The sequence below is a fragment of the Dromaius novaehollandiae genome, chromosome 3, assembly GCF_036370855.1.
Source record: "Dromaius novaehollandiae isolate bDroNov1 chromosome 3, bDroNov1.hap1, whole genome shotgun sequence".
Lineage (NCBI taxonomy): Eukaryota > Metazoa > Chordata > Aves > Casuariiformes > Dromaiidae > Dromaius > Dromaius novaehollandiae.
In genome coordinates, this window is record NC_088100.1 from 90598511 (window position 1) to 90614640 (window position 16130).

Below are 16130 nucleotides of genomic sequence, written 5' to 3' on the forward strand. Positions count from 1 at the left end.
CTGAGTGGAGGTAAGGGCTGTGACAGGTCTCCGGTTGCAGATTACTGCTCCATTTAGCCTTGGTTTGGACAAAAGTGTGTCAAAAGAGTGGGCTATGGTTGTATGGATGCACAACCACACTCTCCCCATCTCCCATAACTGAATTTATGTTCACTTTGGCCAGGATGAGACTGGGGTTAGAGTTCTCTTCACCTGGGGCTGAAGACTCATGCCTAAAAACTTGGTCATCCCAAGCATGTACTATCCTTGAGATTATTTCCATGATTATGGGGTATCAGTGGTGCTAGCAGATATATCTCAGGATGTGTAAACCAGCCTCCCCCTTCCATGGTATTTCAGAATCTTCTAAGATTTACCTAGTTCAGGCTTTCTTAGAGCTGCAGAATGAAGAAAGCAACTTCTTTAAATCCGATCTTCTTGATCTCTAACATGTGTTTTCCAAGTCAAATATACTCTGTCCAGCCCACTTGAACACTTGAGATTTAGTTAGATAATCATAAAATCTGAACTCCAAAGGCTGAATGGTTGCACTGGTCTGTCTTTACCGAATTAGTCCAAATGAGTGTGTAGGCAGGTCTCTGCCAGCCTAATGATATGCCTCATATTGATAAGGATCAAATAGATCTGTTTAATGTTAGCTGCTTTGTTGTTTACATTCAACTGGGGCATTAGGGAAAAAAATTCGAAGGCTGATGTGTTCAATCATGATAAAATCCTCACAAGGAAGAAGGAGGACCCAGGAAACTGCAGTTCCCTCCTAGAGCTCACAGGGCTTGGCCTTCGAATCCAGTTAGTTCATGAGACTTACAAACAAAAGAAGCCAGAATCTCTGGGTGTAGGCTCTCCATTATACTGGCCAGCCTAGATCCCTCGGAAACCAATCTGACACTGGTTCCCCGTTTTCCTATGTTATATGTTCCTGTAAAGGGCATAGAGCACCGAATGGGCATTCACACCATCTCAGGTAGGATTATCCACAAGATTTATAGTCTTTATTTATTGGTGGACTTTTTTCTTATTATTTCTACTGTAATCTTTGTTCATAGCAGTGGCATTTAGTGATTAAATCAGAGACAAAAAAGTATTCAGGCAGACACTCCGAGAGTTTACTCTCATCTCTGGTGTGTATCTTATTTTGGAATAAACTGGAGGGATGAGAGAAAGGATGACTCTTAGGATGATATTTTAGAGGAATGAACATGCTTCTGTCTTTCCAAACCTAACATTTTGTTTCTTCTTGCCATCTCTGATATTATGTTTAATCTCAGAAATTAAAAATACATTGAGGCATAATCCTTCTAACCATTGCCAAAACTGATGCCACAGCTCTTTCAGAAATATAATCAAGTACTTTTCATACCACAATACATGATGTTGCACTGACTTCAAGATCCTTTGTTTTTAAAGAGGAATTATTTAAAAATATTGCTTTACCTTTTTTAAATCTACCATATGATTTTCATCTAGATGTTAAAAGATTCTCAATGCTTTCCAAAAAACTAGCATTGCCAAAAGATACTTCTCCTGACTCTCCCCCCTCCCCCCCAAGTATTGACACAGCTGTGTTAATGAAGCTACTGGAGTTGCCATGGAATTGAACACTGGATATACATCTGGGATTTTTCCAGTTTCTCCAGTTGTGCTACTGATGGTACCGCTCTGACTGAATTTAGAAAGCAGTAATAAGTAGAAGAGAGCGTCCTTCTTTTTCTCTTTCCAAGTGGGTATGATATTATTATATGCTTAATTTGTCTTTCTTCTGTATTTGTGCTAAGCATAACAAAATAAGAGGGTGGTTAGTGTCACTGGTACCTGTAAGAAGCTAAAATACCTGCACACTATGGTGAGCATATGCTTTTTTCTGCTTTCCTAGTTACTATACCAAGTATAAAGAGAGATGCCTTGTTTAGGATGATTAAAAGCAAAAGCTTAGAATATATTTATGTGCATAATTACCATTAAATAAGGACAGTATTTAAAAAACCCTCAAATCCTGGCATGATAATAAATCACACACTTAATCTGAACAGTGTGTGTTTCACCTTTCACACTGTACTGGATTGACTTCTAAACAAGTCATTTATTTGATTTCCTCCAGAACAGACTCAGCAATGCACTTACAGGCCACTTTATGCATGCAAAGATCTCCTAGCTCAGCTGAGAGCTTAAACTTACTGTACTATTCTAAATCCAAAATAAACTGTCCCAGGCTACGTGGCTGCAGCTCAAATGCAGACCTCTGTTTTGGATTCTGGTAATGCTGTTTGGCTAATCAGTTTGCTTCTGCTGGTAAAGTTTCAGTTAAAGAAGATTTATCTCTAGGATGAAGGAAAGGAAAAGCCATCAAGACTGCTACATCTTTGTCTAAAATAAAGACAGATGTGTCAAACACAAAGTGAGCATGTTTTGAATGAATAGAGGAACATGTCGTTCCCTTAGCCCCATCCTCAGTAGCAGGAGACATGTATGTCACTTTCAGTTGAGGGAAATGCCTGTGATTTTAAGGAATGCTGAATGTACTATTCACTTTGGCTCTTCTGATCCCTTTAAAAAATTAAGTTAAAGATTGAGCTTGAAAGTAAAACACACACTGCCACAGGGTGTTATTTAGTTTATGAAAATGTGTTCTGCTGAATTACTGTTATTATGGGGTGATGTTATTATGGGGTGGCCCTAAGAAAAATCTGCTCTTGAATTTTAGAAGCTGACACTTTGCGTCTTTAGCAGCTCCTGAGTGCCTTAGGATATACGGTACTGTACAGCATCTTCCTACAAAGGGCCTTTTGTGTTACGCAGAATCAAGGTAAGCACGAAAGAGCCTCTGCTCGCTTTAGAGTTCTGCGGCTCTGGAAGACTGAGACTAGCTGTACATAAATCAAGGCAATTACAGATGAAAAAGCTGCCAGATTGTTTCCTAGAGTTTTCTGGAGTTTTGGGGGGTTGGGGATTTTCTGAGTGTTTACTATTTGACTTTAAATGACTAAAGTGCTGGGGAGCCCACTGCTGTCTCTGAAGGAGCTATTGCATAAACTTCATTGCTAGGAATTCTTCCCCGATTGTTCAGCCTAAATTTTCCCCTGATCTCTTTCATTGTTATTCAAGTCACAGTTCTTTGTTTTCAAAACTCTTCCTATTTTTTCATGTGTGCATCTTTAATCTACTGATAAATATTTATCTCTCATATCAAATGTCACTTGGAAAATGTTTTAACTTTTCAGAACAGCTCAAGCAATGGTGCTGAGTATCTTCCTGGATATGGAGAAGAGTCTGCCCTTTCCCAATCAGAAAATGTCTGCAGAGGTCCGGATGCCGCCTAATATATTGTTACCATTCCTGTCCCTGATAGGAAAGTCCACATTATTAACCACAGATGGGGAATCAAAGCTATAGACACTTCAGCCCTGTTCTAAAGACAGATAGAATTAGAGTATTATACTGTAAATGCTTAATATAACTATTCTCCTCTTCTTACTGTTTCTTAATGTAATTTACTGCTGGAGCAGAATTGAAAGAGTGGGAATTCCCCAGGACTTTTTGGAAAGCAATATGAACTAGACCATATGGCTTCTGTATGTAAGGCTTTGAGAATTAGATGTTAGTAATTGTCAATAACTTCCAAAAGAGAAAACATGAAGAATGATTCTTTTAGTAAAATAAGCTTTGGTGTGTATTTAAAAACCACTGTATTAATAATGAATATTATAAAGTAGGAGATAATAACCATGGTAGTCTTTATACTGAGCATGTCTCACATGGTCAAATAACCTATTTTCCTAGATCTGTCTACACAGCAGGTAAAGTGAATTGTTCGGGCTAAAAGTTTAGAAACAATCTTTCCTCTGAGATGAAAGTTGGGGATGAATTGAGGCAGTTCACTCCAGGGACAACTCCTTCCAAAACAATACAGCATCTAAGGACCGTACAGAAGACCTGGCTCAAGCAGTGTGCAGGGAATACAATAAAGGGGTATGTGTGGATATAGCCAGTTTGTACTATCTCTCCTGGGGAACCAGAAACTTCTCTATGAGGAGGACTACTACAGCAGCTGTATACTCAGACTCAACCACTTTTTTTAGCATTACATTCATTTAAAAATAAGTTTTAAGACAATGTTTATGCTACTGTCTATAGTGTCCTCTATAATCTTTTAGGAAAGATTTCTCAGTCTTCATAGTGTGGTTTTGATACGTACTGTGTGTTATCTAGTTCTTGGGTTCAAAGATCCTTACATACAATTGGCTTAAATCTGCTGGCTTTCTCTTAAAAAGGGTAGCAGCTTTCATAGCAGATGCATCTCATTCCTGCATCTATCAGCTGTCAAACATCTTTTATATCTGTTAGCATTTATATCTGACCGGTTGCTGGCACATCTACTGTTGGAGATCTCTTTACACAGTTTCAGAAGCAGTGCCTGGTTATGTGCAATTACTGATGGGTTTGGAAGCCTCTGAGCCTTTATAACCAAATTGCCTTATTTCTATAGTGCACATAGGAACATTCGAATTTAAATCTGTTTTCCTTTCACACTACTTCTCTCCCTTTCCTATATTCAGAATAAAATTTTTTAGTTTAAAAATATGTGAATTGGTCACAGAGAGTGGGTAGGGGTAATAACATACTAGAAAAGACAGTACGAAGGGAATGGATGTTGTATTAACTTTACAGTTTGGGCTGGGAAGGGATTGGGCAAAGCAGAAGAGGGTATGCCAGTCACCTTGTCTCAAACTTTCTACAAGGACAGTGCCTCCCTTTTATTCATCTGATTTCATGAGGTTCCTCCAACCCCTCCCCATGGCCTGCGTCAGGGTCCTGCCTGCATCCCACCTCTTGGAGCTTGGCTGCCAGGGCTCAGGGTCAATGTAGAAATAGCACAGCTGGTATAGAAGGTTGCATTTAAGTCTTTCTTAATATTTAAGGGGTGCATGTCAGCTTGTTTGTCATCCCCCGAAGGTTGTGGCCTACAGCTGAAGAAACACTCTGTGTGTGTGTGTGTGTGTGTGTGTGTGTGTGTGTGTGAGAGTGTGTGAGTGTGTGCGCATGCATGCACACATGCGCATGTATAACAGAAAGGAAGAGGGTGAAGCAAAAAGTTGTGAGACTGGTTGGGATGAAAATAGAGGCAGTTATGCGCCACAGCTTAGATGAAAAGACTCAGGGAGATCAGCACGTGGCAGAGAAACTGCAGGCAAATGCGCTCCATTTCTTAGGCTAACATAGCTCCCAGAAATCTTAATGTCTTCCTGCCACAGGGAAAGTAAGGGACAACAGCTGCCCTCAGTTTATCCCAGTTCATACTCCTGTATCTGCAGTGGAGGAAGCCCTCCTAGATGCTGGGTGCTACATCATGTATGTGCTGTGCACACCTTTTATGATGAGTATTCCTGTGCTTTTGTCTCTGTTGTATTTTAAGAGAGGACTTGAAGAGGAGCCCAAGGCTGTATTTGCTAGAGAGGACTTGAAGAGGAGCCCAAGGCTGTATTTGCTGACAGGACACTTTGCTTACCCAGAGAAGTGGACTCAGAGCCAGGACTGAATCAAGGCAGTTTTTAAAGGGGAAAAATGTGAGTAACCACTTCTCCTTTGCAGCATATGCTTTGGCCTTCTCTCAAGGCAATATCAAGTGACTGAAATTGGGCAGAAACATGCTCCAGGCTTTCTTCTGGAAAGGCCTTGAAATCCTGACTGCCATGGCAGATGGGATTTGTAGGCAGCTTGACTTGGGCAGTCTAAAGAGGCAATGTGGACAGCTAAAGTTGAGTTTCAGGTATGGACTGGGTTTGAAACAACGAGCTCAGTACTGGGTTAATGTAGTTTGAGTATGTGAAGTCATACGGAATCCTGCAACTGTCTCCAGTGGCCAGATCCCGTCATGTTCTACCTTGATGTCTTTGGCAAGGCTCCATTTTATAGGCTAAAACAACCTCCAGTAGTCTGAATGACTCTTAATGGAAAAGGAAGGAAAAGAAAAACAACTATTCTTCTTGTGTCTGATTTCTAATCCCTGTGCTCTGCTGCGGAAGAAGCCCTGCTGCAGCTAAGTGCTACATCCCATGTGTGCTGCACACACTGTTTGTGCAGTCATTCACATATCATCTGCACATTTTTTCCTCTTTCCCAAGGCATGGCCACAGCCATGAGTGGAAGAGAGATCTATACTGAGTTGTTTTGCTTTTTCTAATCCTGCTCCATTTCACCTTTTTTGACCTATGGCTAAAACTTGCTGGATTTCTTAAATTCTAAGGAACAATCTACTCACAACCTCATCAGTGCAGTGTAATATCAGCTAGTCCCTGGTGTAAGGGCTTTCTGAGTTGGCATGTGATAACTGTGACTAGAACACTGTCATGTCACCCTGTGATCTGTGTTGTAACTAGCTGTTTCCTTACAAGAGGAAGCATCCTGCTGCAGCTTTTAATCTGCAGAGATTGAGTAGGGTATGCACTTGGTGAATTGGTGAAAGGATGAACTGCAGATGTTGGAAAACTTTAGTGAGCACGACCACCCAGGAGCTGTATTCAGCACATTGGGAAAATAAGATCCTGAGGCCTGAAATAAGGGAAAACAAAGTTTATTTTTCATGCCACCTACGTCCAGTAAAGAGGTGAGATGTGCAGTGATGTGTAGAGATGACACTGAGTCATTCTATTGCATGCAAAGACATGAGTCATAATGTCACAGATAATATGGAATAAAATAACAGCTTGACCTGAATGTTCATATGTTCTGCATACCATTTGAAATGAAGGAAAGCTCCTATGGCTTTGATCAGTGAGTGTTTTTTATCTTTCCCCTCCGTCTGGCATGTTCTTGTTTTGTTCATTTGCTAGCCATTGCCACAAGAGGAGAAAAGCAGTTATGTTATTTCCTACTCTGGGTCCTGCTGCAACACTTCTATTTCACAGGAGAACTGGCTGGAGGGTTTAAACCAGTAGCATTGCTAGGAGGGGAGCTGTTTTGAAACATCAGCTCCCGAAAGGGGGACTAGAAAGAATAATTATTTTAAGCAGGAATGTAGGATTTGCATTTGGTGAACAGGGAAATGTTCTTCAAATGCTACAGGCTCTGGACATCCACTGGCTCAGCCCACCTTCCACCTACTACTTCATCCATGAGAAGCAAGTTTGTGCTTCAGTTTTTTTTACATCTTTGTCATAAAGCATGCATGTAAAAATGATGAATTGTAGATAAGATTGCCCCTGAGTGTGAGCCTTTTTGCTCTATTGATTTAAAAAAGAAGAAAAAAATCCCGCAAACAAAGTCAGGGACCACTCCTCTGTTTCTAGCAGGGTACTGCTAGAAGAGTTCTTCTCTGAGAGAAGAACTCTCTGAGAGAGTGCCTTCTCAAGAATGGCACTTTTTTGAATAAGAATGTGAGAATAGATGCACTGGGTCAAGCCAAAACTCTATCTAACCCAGCATCCAGCTGTGTCCAAAAATGGAGATGAGGGGAGACTGTGATGTATATGTTTCTTAAAATTAGATTGAATAAGGTCCTTAGCAACCTGATCTAATTTTGAAGTTGGCCTTGCTTTGAGTAGGAGGTTGGCCTAGAGGATCCTTCTAAAGAAAATACTTCTGTGATTCCACTAGAAGAAGCCTCTTCTGCTAAGCTTATTACTCCAGCCTCTAACAATTTGCAGCTGCTGATCTAGCTGTGGGAAGTACAACCTGCTGTAGTCTGAAGAGTAGATCCATATTGTACAGTCTAGTATTGCAGCTTTATTTTAGTTTTGTGTACCAAATAATGAGACATTTTTTTCCCAAATAATTATTCATTGAAGCTAAATAAATAACTGTCTGCCATTACAAGGGCAATGCTTCAGAGGAAAAACACATTTCTTATGTGAGGTCTTTTTTTAAATAGTGAAATAGTTTCTTGGGATTTTTTTTAATCACGCTGCTACAGTGAAAAGCTAATTTAGCCTAAGACAAAATCTTTGTCTTTTGCTGCTTAGTTTTTAACATTAAAACTCTAAATTTTATCTATGTGAGTCAAATCTGGTTTTGACAGTTTTGCTACATTTGCCTTTCTTTAGTATGGGACTGGTACATTTGAATGGAATAAAGCCCCAAAATAGATGATCTTTGATATCTTAAAATATACATGTACTATGTTTGTATTAGAAATGTCAGTGTCACCTGCTACTAAAATTCATCATCATTTGAAAAGACACAGGCTTTGCATTTCCCACTCAACAGCCTTCTTCTAACGCTTCTTGGAAGAAACATGGAATGCCTTCAAAAAAAAAAACACCTTCCTTCTTGAAATGACTAAAATGATTAGAGAATAATAAAATGGTAGGGTTTGTGTATGTGCGTGTGTGTGTGTGTATGTGTAGGATAAGAATTAGTTTCTGGAAGCTTTTCCCCAAGCAAAACAGCCTGATAAAAAGATGATGAGCTAAAGGACATATCTTGGGCCACTGAGAACCAGGGCTCACTCTGCAATGGGCTCCTTGGGCTTTCTTCAGACATGTTAGTGTTTTTTTCAGAAAAAGCTACTCAGAGGTGCATAGTATTTGAATTACTGAGCAGGCCCCCCTCCTGCCCCGCCCCGCCCCCCCCCCCCCCCTTTGGAAAGGGAAAGGAGTGAATGTGAATGAGTATTCAAGAACAAAGTTAATGGCTGCATTGTTCCCAAGTGACACAGTTTACTAATCGACTATGAATGGCCAGAGAAGAGCACAGAGATGTCCTGCTTCCTTTGCTTACCTCCAGAGGACCAATGCTGCTGTTCCCACTAGCCCTACCAGGGGATTGGCCACAGATTTTATGCTTCTGTAATTCTGGGAGTATTACCTGAAGAGCCTGTGGGAAGAAACACAGTGAATGCCCTTGCATTGCAGAAGATGGTCTATTTGAAAACTTAAAACCAGCTCTTCTTCAAGACCTTCACCTTCCTCTGTGGATGGTATTGACTCTGATAATAAACATTCATATCTGCTTTGAATTACTTGGTCAAAGAAAATACTTTGAACTTCTCATTCAAGTTCAGGCAAATAAACTTGAAAGGCATGTCCACCTGAACACTTCATAGAACAGATGATTAGAGTTGTGTGAAGGACTGATTTCTTCACTTCAGCACTAAAACCAAAATATTTGCAGAGAAAAAAGAACGTCATCCAAAAAAATACTTATATCTATTTTTTTCTCCCTGAAATGAAGTAAACAACTAAATTACAATCATTCTTTTTTTTATATTATTTTGTGAAGAGCTGTTTCTTAACCTCAGACAAAATGTTGCATTACCTGCTTTTAATAACAGAAAAGGAAACAAAGGCCAAAGTTTGTGAACTAAAAAGAGGAGTGAGTGTTTTGCCATTTAATATGTAGATTGGTGTTTAAGGGATCCAGTTCCCTAATCTGGGAAAGGAGATTTGAACTTGAAGATTTGAGGAGTGTCAACACATGCTCAGATCAAAATAGGATTTTGACATGGGCTTCCTTCAAACTCCCTAGCTAGAACAAACTCACTGTCTTTCAATAATTGTTTGCAAGTTTTATTGAAAAAATAGAATAGAAAATGACACCACATTTTCATGGGTAGGAAACTCCATGGTAGGAGACTTGAAGTCAGATCCTGCTGTTGGAATACAAATCTGAACCAAGGACTCTCATGTTTCCCTAAGAGTCCTTCTGTCAGTTGCTCTCCAATCTGTTTTACCAGATTTGTTCATTTTTTTCTGGAATACTTCTCCCCCCTCCCTTGTCCCGATCCAATATCGGGGGGGTTTCATTACGATCCCAAGGACGAGATTAAGACGCTAAAACTGGTCAAATAGCGTACAACCTTTTAACTTTATTTTCCATGGAGCGGGGAGAAAAGGTGGGGAAAGGTGAAGGGGATGAGAGAGAGAAAGAGAGAGAGAGAGAAAGGGGGAGAGAGAAAGAGAGATCACCACCCGTGGATCCAGCGGCATCCCGTTGGTCCCCTTCAACCTGGGTGTAAATTTTAGCGATGCGCGTGCAGTAATTACAACTCGAGCAGGGTCTGACCCTAGGTTCCCGCTGAAAAGTTCGGAGCCAAATCAAGGCAAATTAAATAAATAAATTGTAATGACACGCATGCAGTAGTTACAGCTCAAGTTGGGTGCCTCCGAAGAGGGACCCCGAACAAAGAAATTCCTGGGCAATTATACTTTCCAGTCTAAGCTCTCCACCCTTCACGCAGTAGTTTGGACCAATAGTAATATTTAGGTCTGGGGTCTCCTGCTCCTTATTGGGTCCCTAGGTAGGTTGTTTACTGTTGCGGTTTCTGCTGACAGATGCGTTTTCATTCTTCGGGTCTTGCCCTTATCTCTCAAAGCCCTGACAATTTATTACTTCCCCAGCAGTGATAGTAGGTGTTATCTCCCAAGGTCCAGACAAAGGGAATATGATCTGGACCCCGAGATAGCCCAGACCCCCCCCCCCCCCCCCCAAATCAGTATTGTTTCAGCAGCGAGAGGAGGCCCTGCTCCCCAGGGTCCCGGTGCCCAAGCAGGCTTCATTTCAAAGCCTTGACATCCTCCCTCCCGGAGTGTGAAGCACAGGGATGCAAACTGCTGGTAACTCCCTTGTCTTTCCCACCTGCACCAGCTCTGGGGCCCTTTCTCACTGAACTAGGGAGTGCGGCCTAAGGCTTCAGCAAATTTAGCTACTCATGCTAAGCAAGTTTTATAAAAGTTGTGCTAAGCAGCAATAATTTACAGTCCAGGTCCCAGAGTCTCTGCCCGATCGTGGTGTGGTTCAGTGCAGGCTCGGTGTGTCCTGGGTGGTCGCAGGGAGACCATTTCGGGGGTCGCAGCAGCTCAGTCCTGTTTCCGCTGGGGACAGATGGCTTGTTCGGGGTTATGGTTTGCTTGCACCTTATGTACCAAGAAGTGTTTAAGGCAAAAGTTCACTCATCTGTCCGCCACATCCCCCCTGGAAAAATCTGAATTTGCAACTATTTGGAACAACCTAAGCATATAATGAATTCTGTAATGAATTAACTACTTGTCAAAACTATTTTGCCTGGCTCTTAGTAGCAGTAACATAACTTGATCAATTTTGCTTTAATAAAAGCTACAGTTCAACAGATCATAAGCTACAGGCCGCACTTGACTTTGAACTTTTACTCTATTTTGTCTTCTGTAAAATGAACGCTGAAATACTAATGACTTCTGGGAAACTTTTGTACAGCAACTGACAGTCCTACAGCAAGAAAAACTGCAACAAATTTCAACCTCAGGACTGTCTGTGAATTGTGTTTTCATTAACTTTAGAGATACCAGGAGATTTTGTCATTGCTGTGAGAAAGAACTCTGTGTTACAGTTGCATCAAATCATGGTTTAAAATTGTACAAAAAGCAGGTCTTTTCTTTGTCTTGTTCCCTTCTGTCTTAGAGCACATTCTCTTTGTACTCAGTGTCTTCCCCCATGAGCTTATAAGACAGAGCTTTTCTATTTCTTCGTTAAAGTACGGTTAGGGAATTGCTGTTTCATCTAAAACAACGTTATTTGTAAGGTTTCAGGAACCCGTGTGATGTTATAATGCTATTATTTTGTGAACACAGAGTCAAGAATTTCAGCATGAAATTTTGGTCAAACCCATGTACCAGGCATTTATTATTCACAGCATTGTGCTTTAAGTCTATATGTCCCACCAGGAGGAAATCATACTTGTGCTCCATTATTAGGTGTTTCTGTAAGTTATGAGTCTCATTGAAAGCCCAGGAAAATAAATGAGAAAATTTTTTTGTTCATATCAGACACATAAACTGTGGGTAAATTGCTGAAGCCTCGCTGTAGAGGTGAAATCCTGTCTCTCTTGAAGTTGGTAGCAGAACTCTCTTGAATATCAGCAGATGCATGATTTCCTTCAGGTCTTCAATACTCTCTTTGGGATTGTTCCCTTCCATCTGTAGGAGATCATCTATCCCTTGTGACTGTAGTTGAGAGCAATGGTACTTGCCATCTAATCCTCAGGGTACTAGTGGTTTTGCATCGGAGAACGTAGTTTCACCAAAACCAAAAAGTATTGTGAGACTGAATTTCCTCCTCGCAAATAGTTCTCCCAGTTTGAGAATTCCTAAACATCCTGATCTGAGATGGCAAAAAATGATTTATTTTGAATTTAAGATTCAATTTAATCTTTTCATAAATAGGTATATAGTCTTACTTTAAAAATTTAATCTTAATTTCAACTTTTAGTCTTATTTTAAATTTTATCTATATGATAATGCTTTGCTGTTATCAAAAGCAAGCATACTGATGCTTTCAAATCACTTCTTTCACTTACTGTCCCTGAACATTTTTTAAAATGTTGCTAAATTCAAAGCAGTCAGATAGAAATTCCATTTTCAGACCAGCATTACTTTATGCAAACAGGTTCAGGACAAGATCCTGACCTATTCACAGGTCATGAGAGAGGAAGGGGGACCAGCTGAAAAGTAGACAGTGTATGTGTTGAATTACTAGTTTTGAAATGCTCTGATATAATCTGGTGAACATGTGAAAGTTCCCAGCTCACACTGGCCCACGGGAGCCCACAGCCTCGCGGCACCCCAACATAAACCACACGCAGGGTAAGCAGACAAAAACTGAATGAGAGAGAGAATGAAAAGAAATAGCTGACTTTTACCATTTAGGAGGAAGGAGGCAGCCAGAGAGAAATAGTGAAGGCTGTGTTAGCAACTGTCGAAGTTGCTAAGAGGGAGAGAAGTAAGCCCTAGCACACTGCTGAATTCATATTACAAACGTCACTCAGTCTATACAATTTTGACTTTGATAAGTAAATAATCAATACTACAATGTAGACTTTTATGGACAAGAGTCTCCAAAGAGTTATCACCCATCATGTGCCTTGCCAGCCCTGTATGTTTTCCAAACACTTCTTAAGATATTAAATTTCCAGCAATTCTAACCGGATAAACTTACTTTAATCTGCTAAGAGAACTCAAATGCCCCAATCTAATCGGAATGACTATTGCCCAATTTATTTCAAAGTGATTCCAAGCTCATACATTTTGCCCACGGGTTTTAGATTCGAATTTATAGGCCAATTTGTCATCTGAAACACAGAGGGGGAATGGTTGCCTTCAGAGAAAAACAAGATTTAAGGGGCTTTTTTTGTGTGTGTGGTAAAAGTTGCCACATGATGATTAGCGCCTTAATGACTAATGTGGAAGAAATGGCATGAATTAAGGGCAGACATCACGCACAGAGCTGTGGGAACATGCTGATTCAGAATTTATGGAACATATTGTAGACTGCACTTTCTGATAAGGGTAAGAAATTCTGTTTGATTTAAGATGCTCAGCATCTCTAGTACAAGCACATGAAGTTCAGAGTTTGTTTGTCCACCCAGTCAGAATAAAAACATGTCACAGTGGAGAACAATACCACTAACCTTTGGCAGAAGAGAGTTTAGCTCACCTTAAAGGCAAACTGAGGTCCCGCTGAGTTACTTGCTGCACAATGTCGGAGAACTGCCACACGGAAAACATGATATCGAACACCAGACAGGGAGCTTTTCACCTTGCCTGGGCAAGAGGTACAGGCAAGACAATGTGAAATGTAAACCACATGTCCGAATGACAGCAATACTTTGATAACTTGTATTGCATAGCAAATATCTGTAAGTGAAGAATGTATTTAAACAGACAGCTATTTAATGTTGTCTATATCTTTCCATTCTATTACTTTAAAATTTCCAAAACTTTCAGCTGTTGATGCATATTTCTGGTTAAGAAAAAAAAATCCAGTTTGAGGAAAAATATACCATGCAAAGATGAGTGTTTCAACATGTTTATTTTTAAGAATACCATGAGGGCAGAATTCACTTTTTGCCTTATTTAAAACAAACAAACAAAAAAATCAAGCAAACCTTGACCTATTTTTCAGCACATCCTCAGCAGACTGGAGTAAAAAGTTTGGCAGGGAGACAGAATTTGGGGAATGAGAGATGCTTTTCAGAGTCTGAGGGAAAATTACTTTTAATTTAGCTGAGTGATGAACATTTTAACATGATAGTTAATGAATATTTTGAATAACAACACCTTTATATAATGTTCTGAGGATGTAAATAGAGCATTTTGTATTCTACCAAAAGTTGAGCTTAGAATTTGGACTCAGGCTGAAAACTGATGAGAATCACTTTTCATTTAATGCAGTCTTTTAGGATAGAGGTTTTTAAATGGATGATTTTGTGTTCCTGTAGATTTTTTATGTATCTGCATGCTTTTAGCCTGACCAGTTTTTTGTGAGTTATTTATTGTCACAGATTCATGGCTGAGCTCATGGTGCTGGAGATTTGAGGGGACAGTAGAGTGCTGCATAACAATTTGGCTTCATTGCTTTTGGCTTTTGATACAGTCCAAATTTGTAATAAATTATTACTGTGCAATGCAGAGAATAGTTGTACATGGCTCTTAAAAGTTGGGGATGGAAAAAGAAATGTAAACTCATTCTACTGACTTCCCTGAAAGTGGAAAATTGTTCCCTAAAGTATATTTGCAAGTGCTTTCACTTGCTTTTTTATCATTAATGAAGTTGTTTAAAACAACTGGCCCTGAACCATTCTCCTGAAATCCCTCTACAGCTTGATTAACAGCTTTTTAAGGTGGTTTGCCCAGTTTTGGGTCCATGAGACAGTAGCCATAGTTAGAGTCAAAATGACCGTCTGTCTTCAGCTTTTGGGAGACACAATATCTAACATTTTTCACACCTGGGGTGCAATCTCAGCTTTAATGACATCAGTTTAAAAACACCCATTGATTTGGAGGGAATCTAAAATTCATCTCTTTTACTCTACTGTTAGCCAAGTTAAAAAAAAAAAATCTGTTGTTACAGCTGAGGTTCTTGATCCAAGGTATGTCTGCCTTGATTTAATCCAGAAAAGGGCACCGATGTGGTATTTTTCCCATTGCAGTATTTATTGCCTTCCAGCAGCTCTTCCATTTTGTACAAAACTACAAATAATTATTTCACAGGATTTAAAAACAAAAGACTACATGGTGACTATTCATATGGTATATGACTACATGGAGATATTTACAGAATATCTCTTAGATATTACCAAATGTTGTCTGTATCTTTGCTCTCACATTTGCCACCCTCGTTCCCCTGCAACAAGTCATTTTCTTTGTCTGTATGTCTTCTTATCACAGGCTTGCCTAGGCCCCAGGATTGTAAATGTTAATACAGTAAATTAGTTCCAGTGATTGTAGTGGAACTTCTTGCATTGCGTAAGTACATGAATATATACATATTCAGAGAACTGCGGTGCCCACCTCCAAAGCTTTCAGCACAAAATTAAATCATTAAGCTTATTTGGTTCTTGCCCCTCTAAAATGAATAATCAAATCTTTTTGCAATAATCTTTACCATAATCTTTCTAATTTTTCAGGGATGTTGTATAGCCTGAAAATAATTTCCTTCAAGCTGTTTTGTTTTTTTCTCCTCCATCCCCCTTTTTTTTAAGCTACCAAAACATGGTGAAGGTCATGAGATAAGTTACTGGCACCTTTGTGACTGAGCTACATGTCACATGGAAAAAAGGCAGGAGAAGGACAAAGTAATATTGAATTCAAGAAAGCCCATAAGGAGAGGCAGAAAGAAAGTGATTGATACAAGCTGTTCCTTCTTGAATTCTGAATTGGTCCATCTGTGTAGCCTGAAGCATTGGAATGAGGTAAAGGAATATTTGGAAAGTTCACATAACTTATTTAAAGCTAAAAATAACTGTTAATGTTAGAAATTAACCATTTCCTTACACAGACACATCATGCAAGTGACTTCTGTGTGGAAATGAACATGTGTATTTGAGAGGGAAATAAGAAACTGATGCAAGTCTCTGATTCAGTAAAGTTAGAGTTCAGATATTATGCAGGGAGTTAGTAACTGACTGATTTTCCAAAATGCTGCACTGGATGAATTTCCTAGATGTTTATTTTCAAATTGAGTTGTCAGGGCACTGCCAGTTCATAAAACCAACCCTGCAGTAATATCAGCTCATCACAAAATAAGTTGACAGACTGTACCATATTTTTATAGTGAACCATTTAAACCATTAATCATTCATAGCTTCACAAAGGTGCTGAAAATAGTGAAAAACCTGCTCTCATGCTAGACAAGCCTGGCACATGCTTGCCACAACTGATAGGTTC

At 39.7% G+C, this 16130-nt stretch overlaps 1 long non-coding RNA gene across 7 annotated transcripts in view; it reads left to right on the plus strand.

The window, feature by feature from the left end:
* Positions 1–762: 762 nt before the first annotated feature.
* Positions 763–16130, plus strand: part of LOC135327910 (uncharacterized) — a 41490-nt gene continuing 26122 nt past the window's right edge. For 2 of the 7 annotated variants that reach the window (XR_010388499.1, XR_010388496.1), the window contains exons 1-3: positions 763–964; positions 1550–1720; positions 2702–5561. This is a non-coding gene — a long non-coding RNA (uncharacterized LOC135327910). Of the gene's footprint in view, positions 965–1549; positions 1725–2701; positions 5562–8642; positions 10356–16130 lie in introns of those variants that run through there. The other 5 variants (XR_010388494.1, XR_010388495.1, XR_010388498.1 and 2 more) reach the window with 5 other exon arrangements.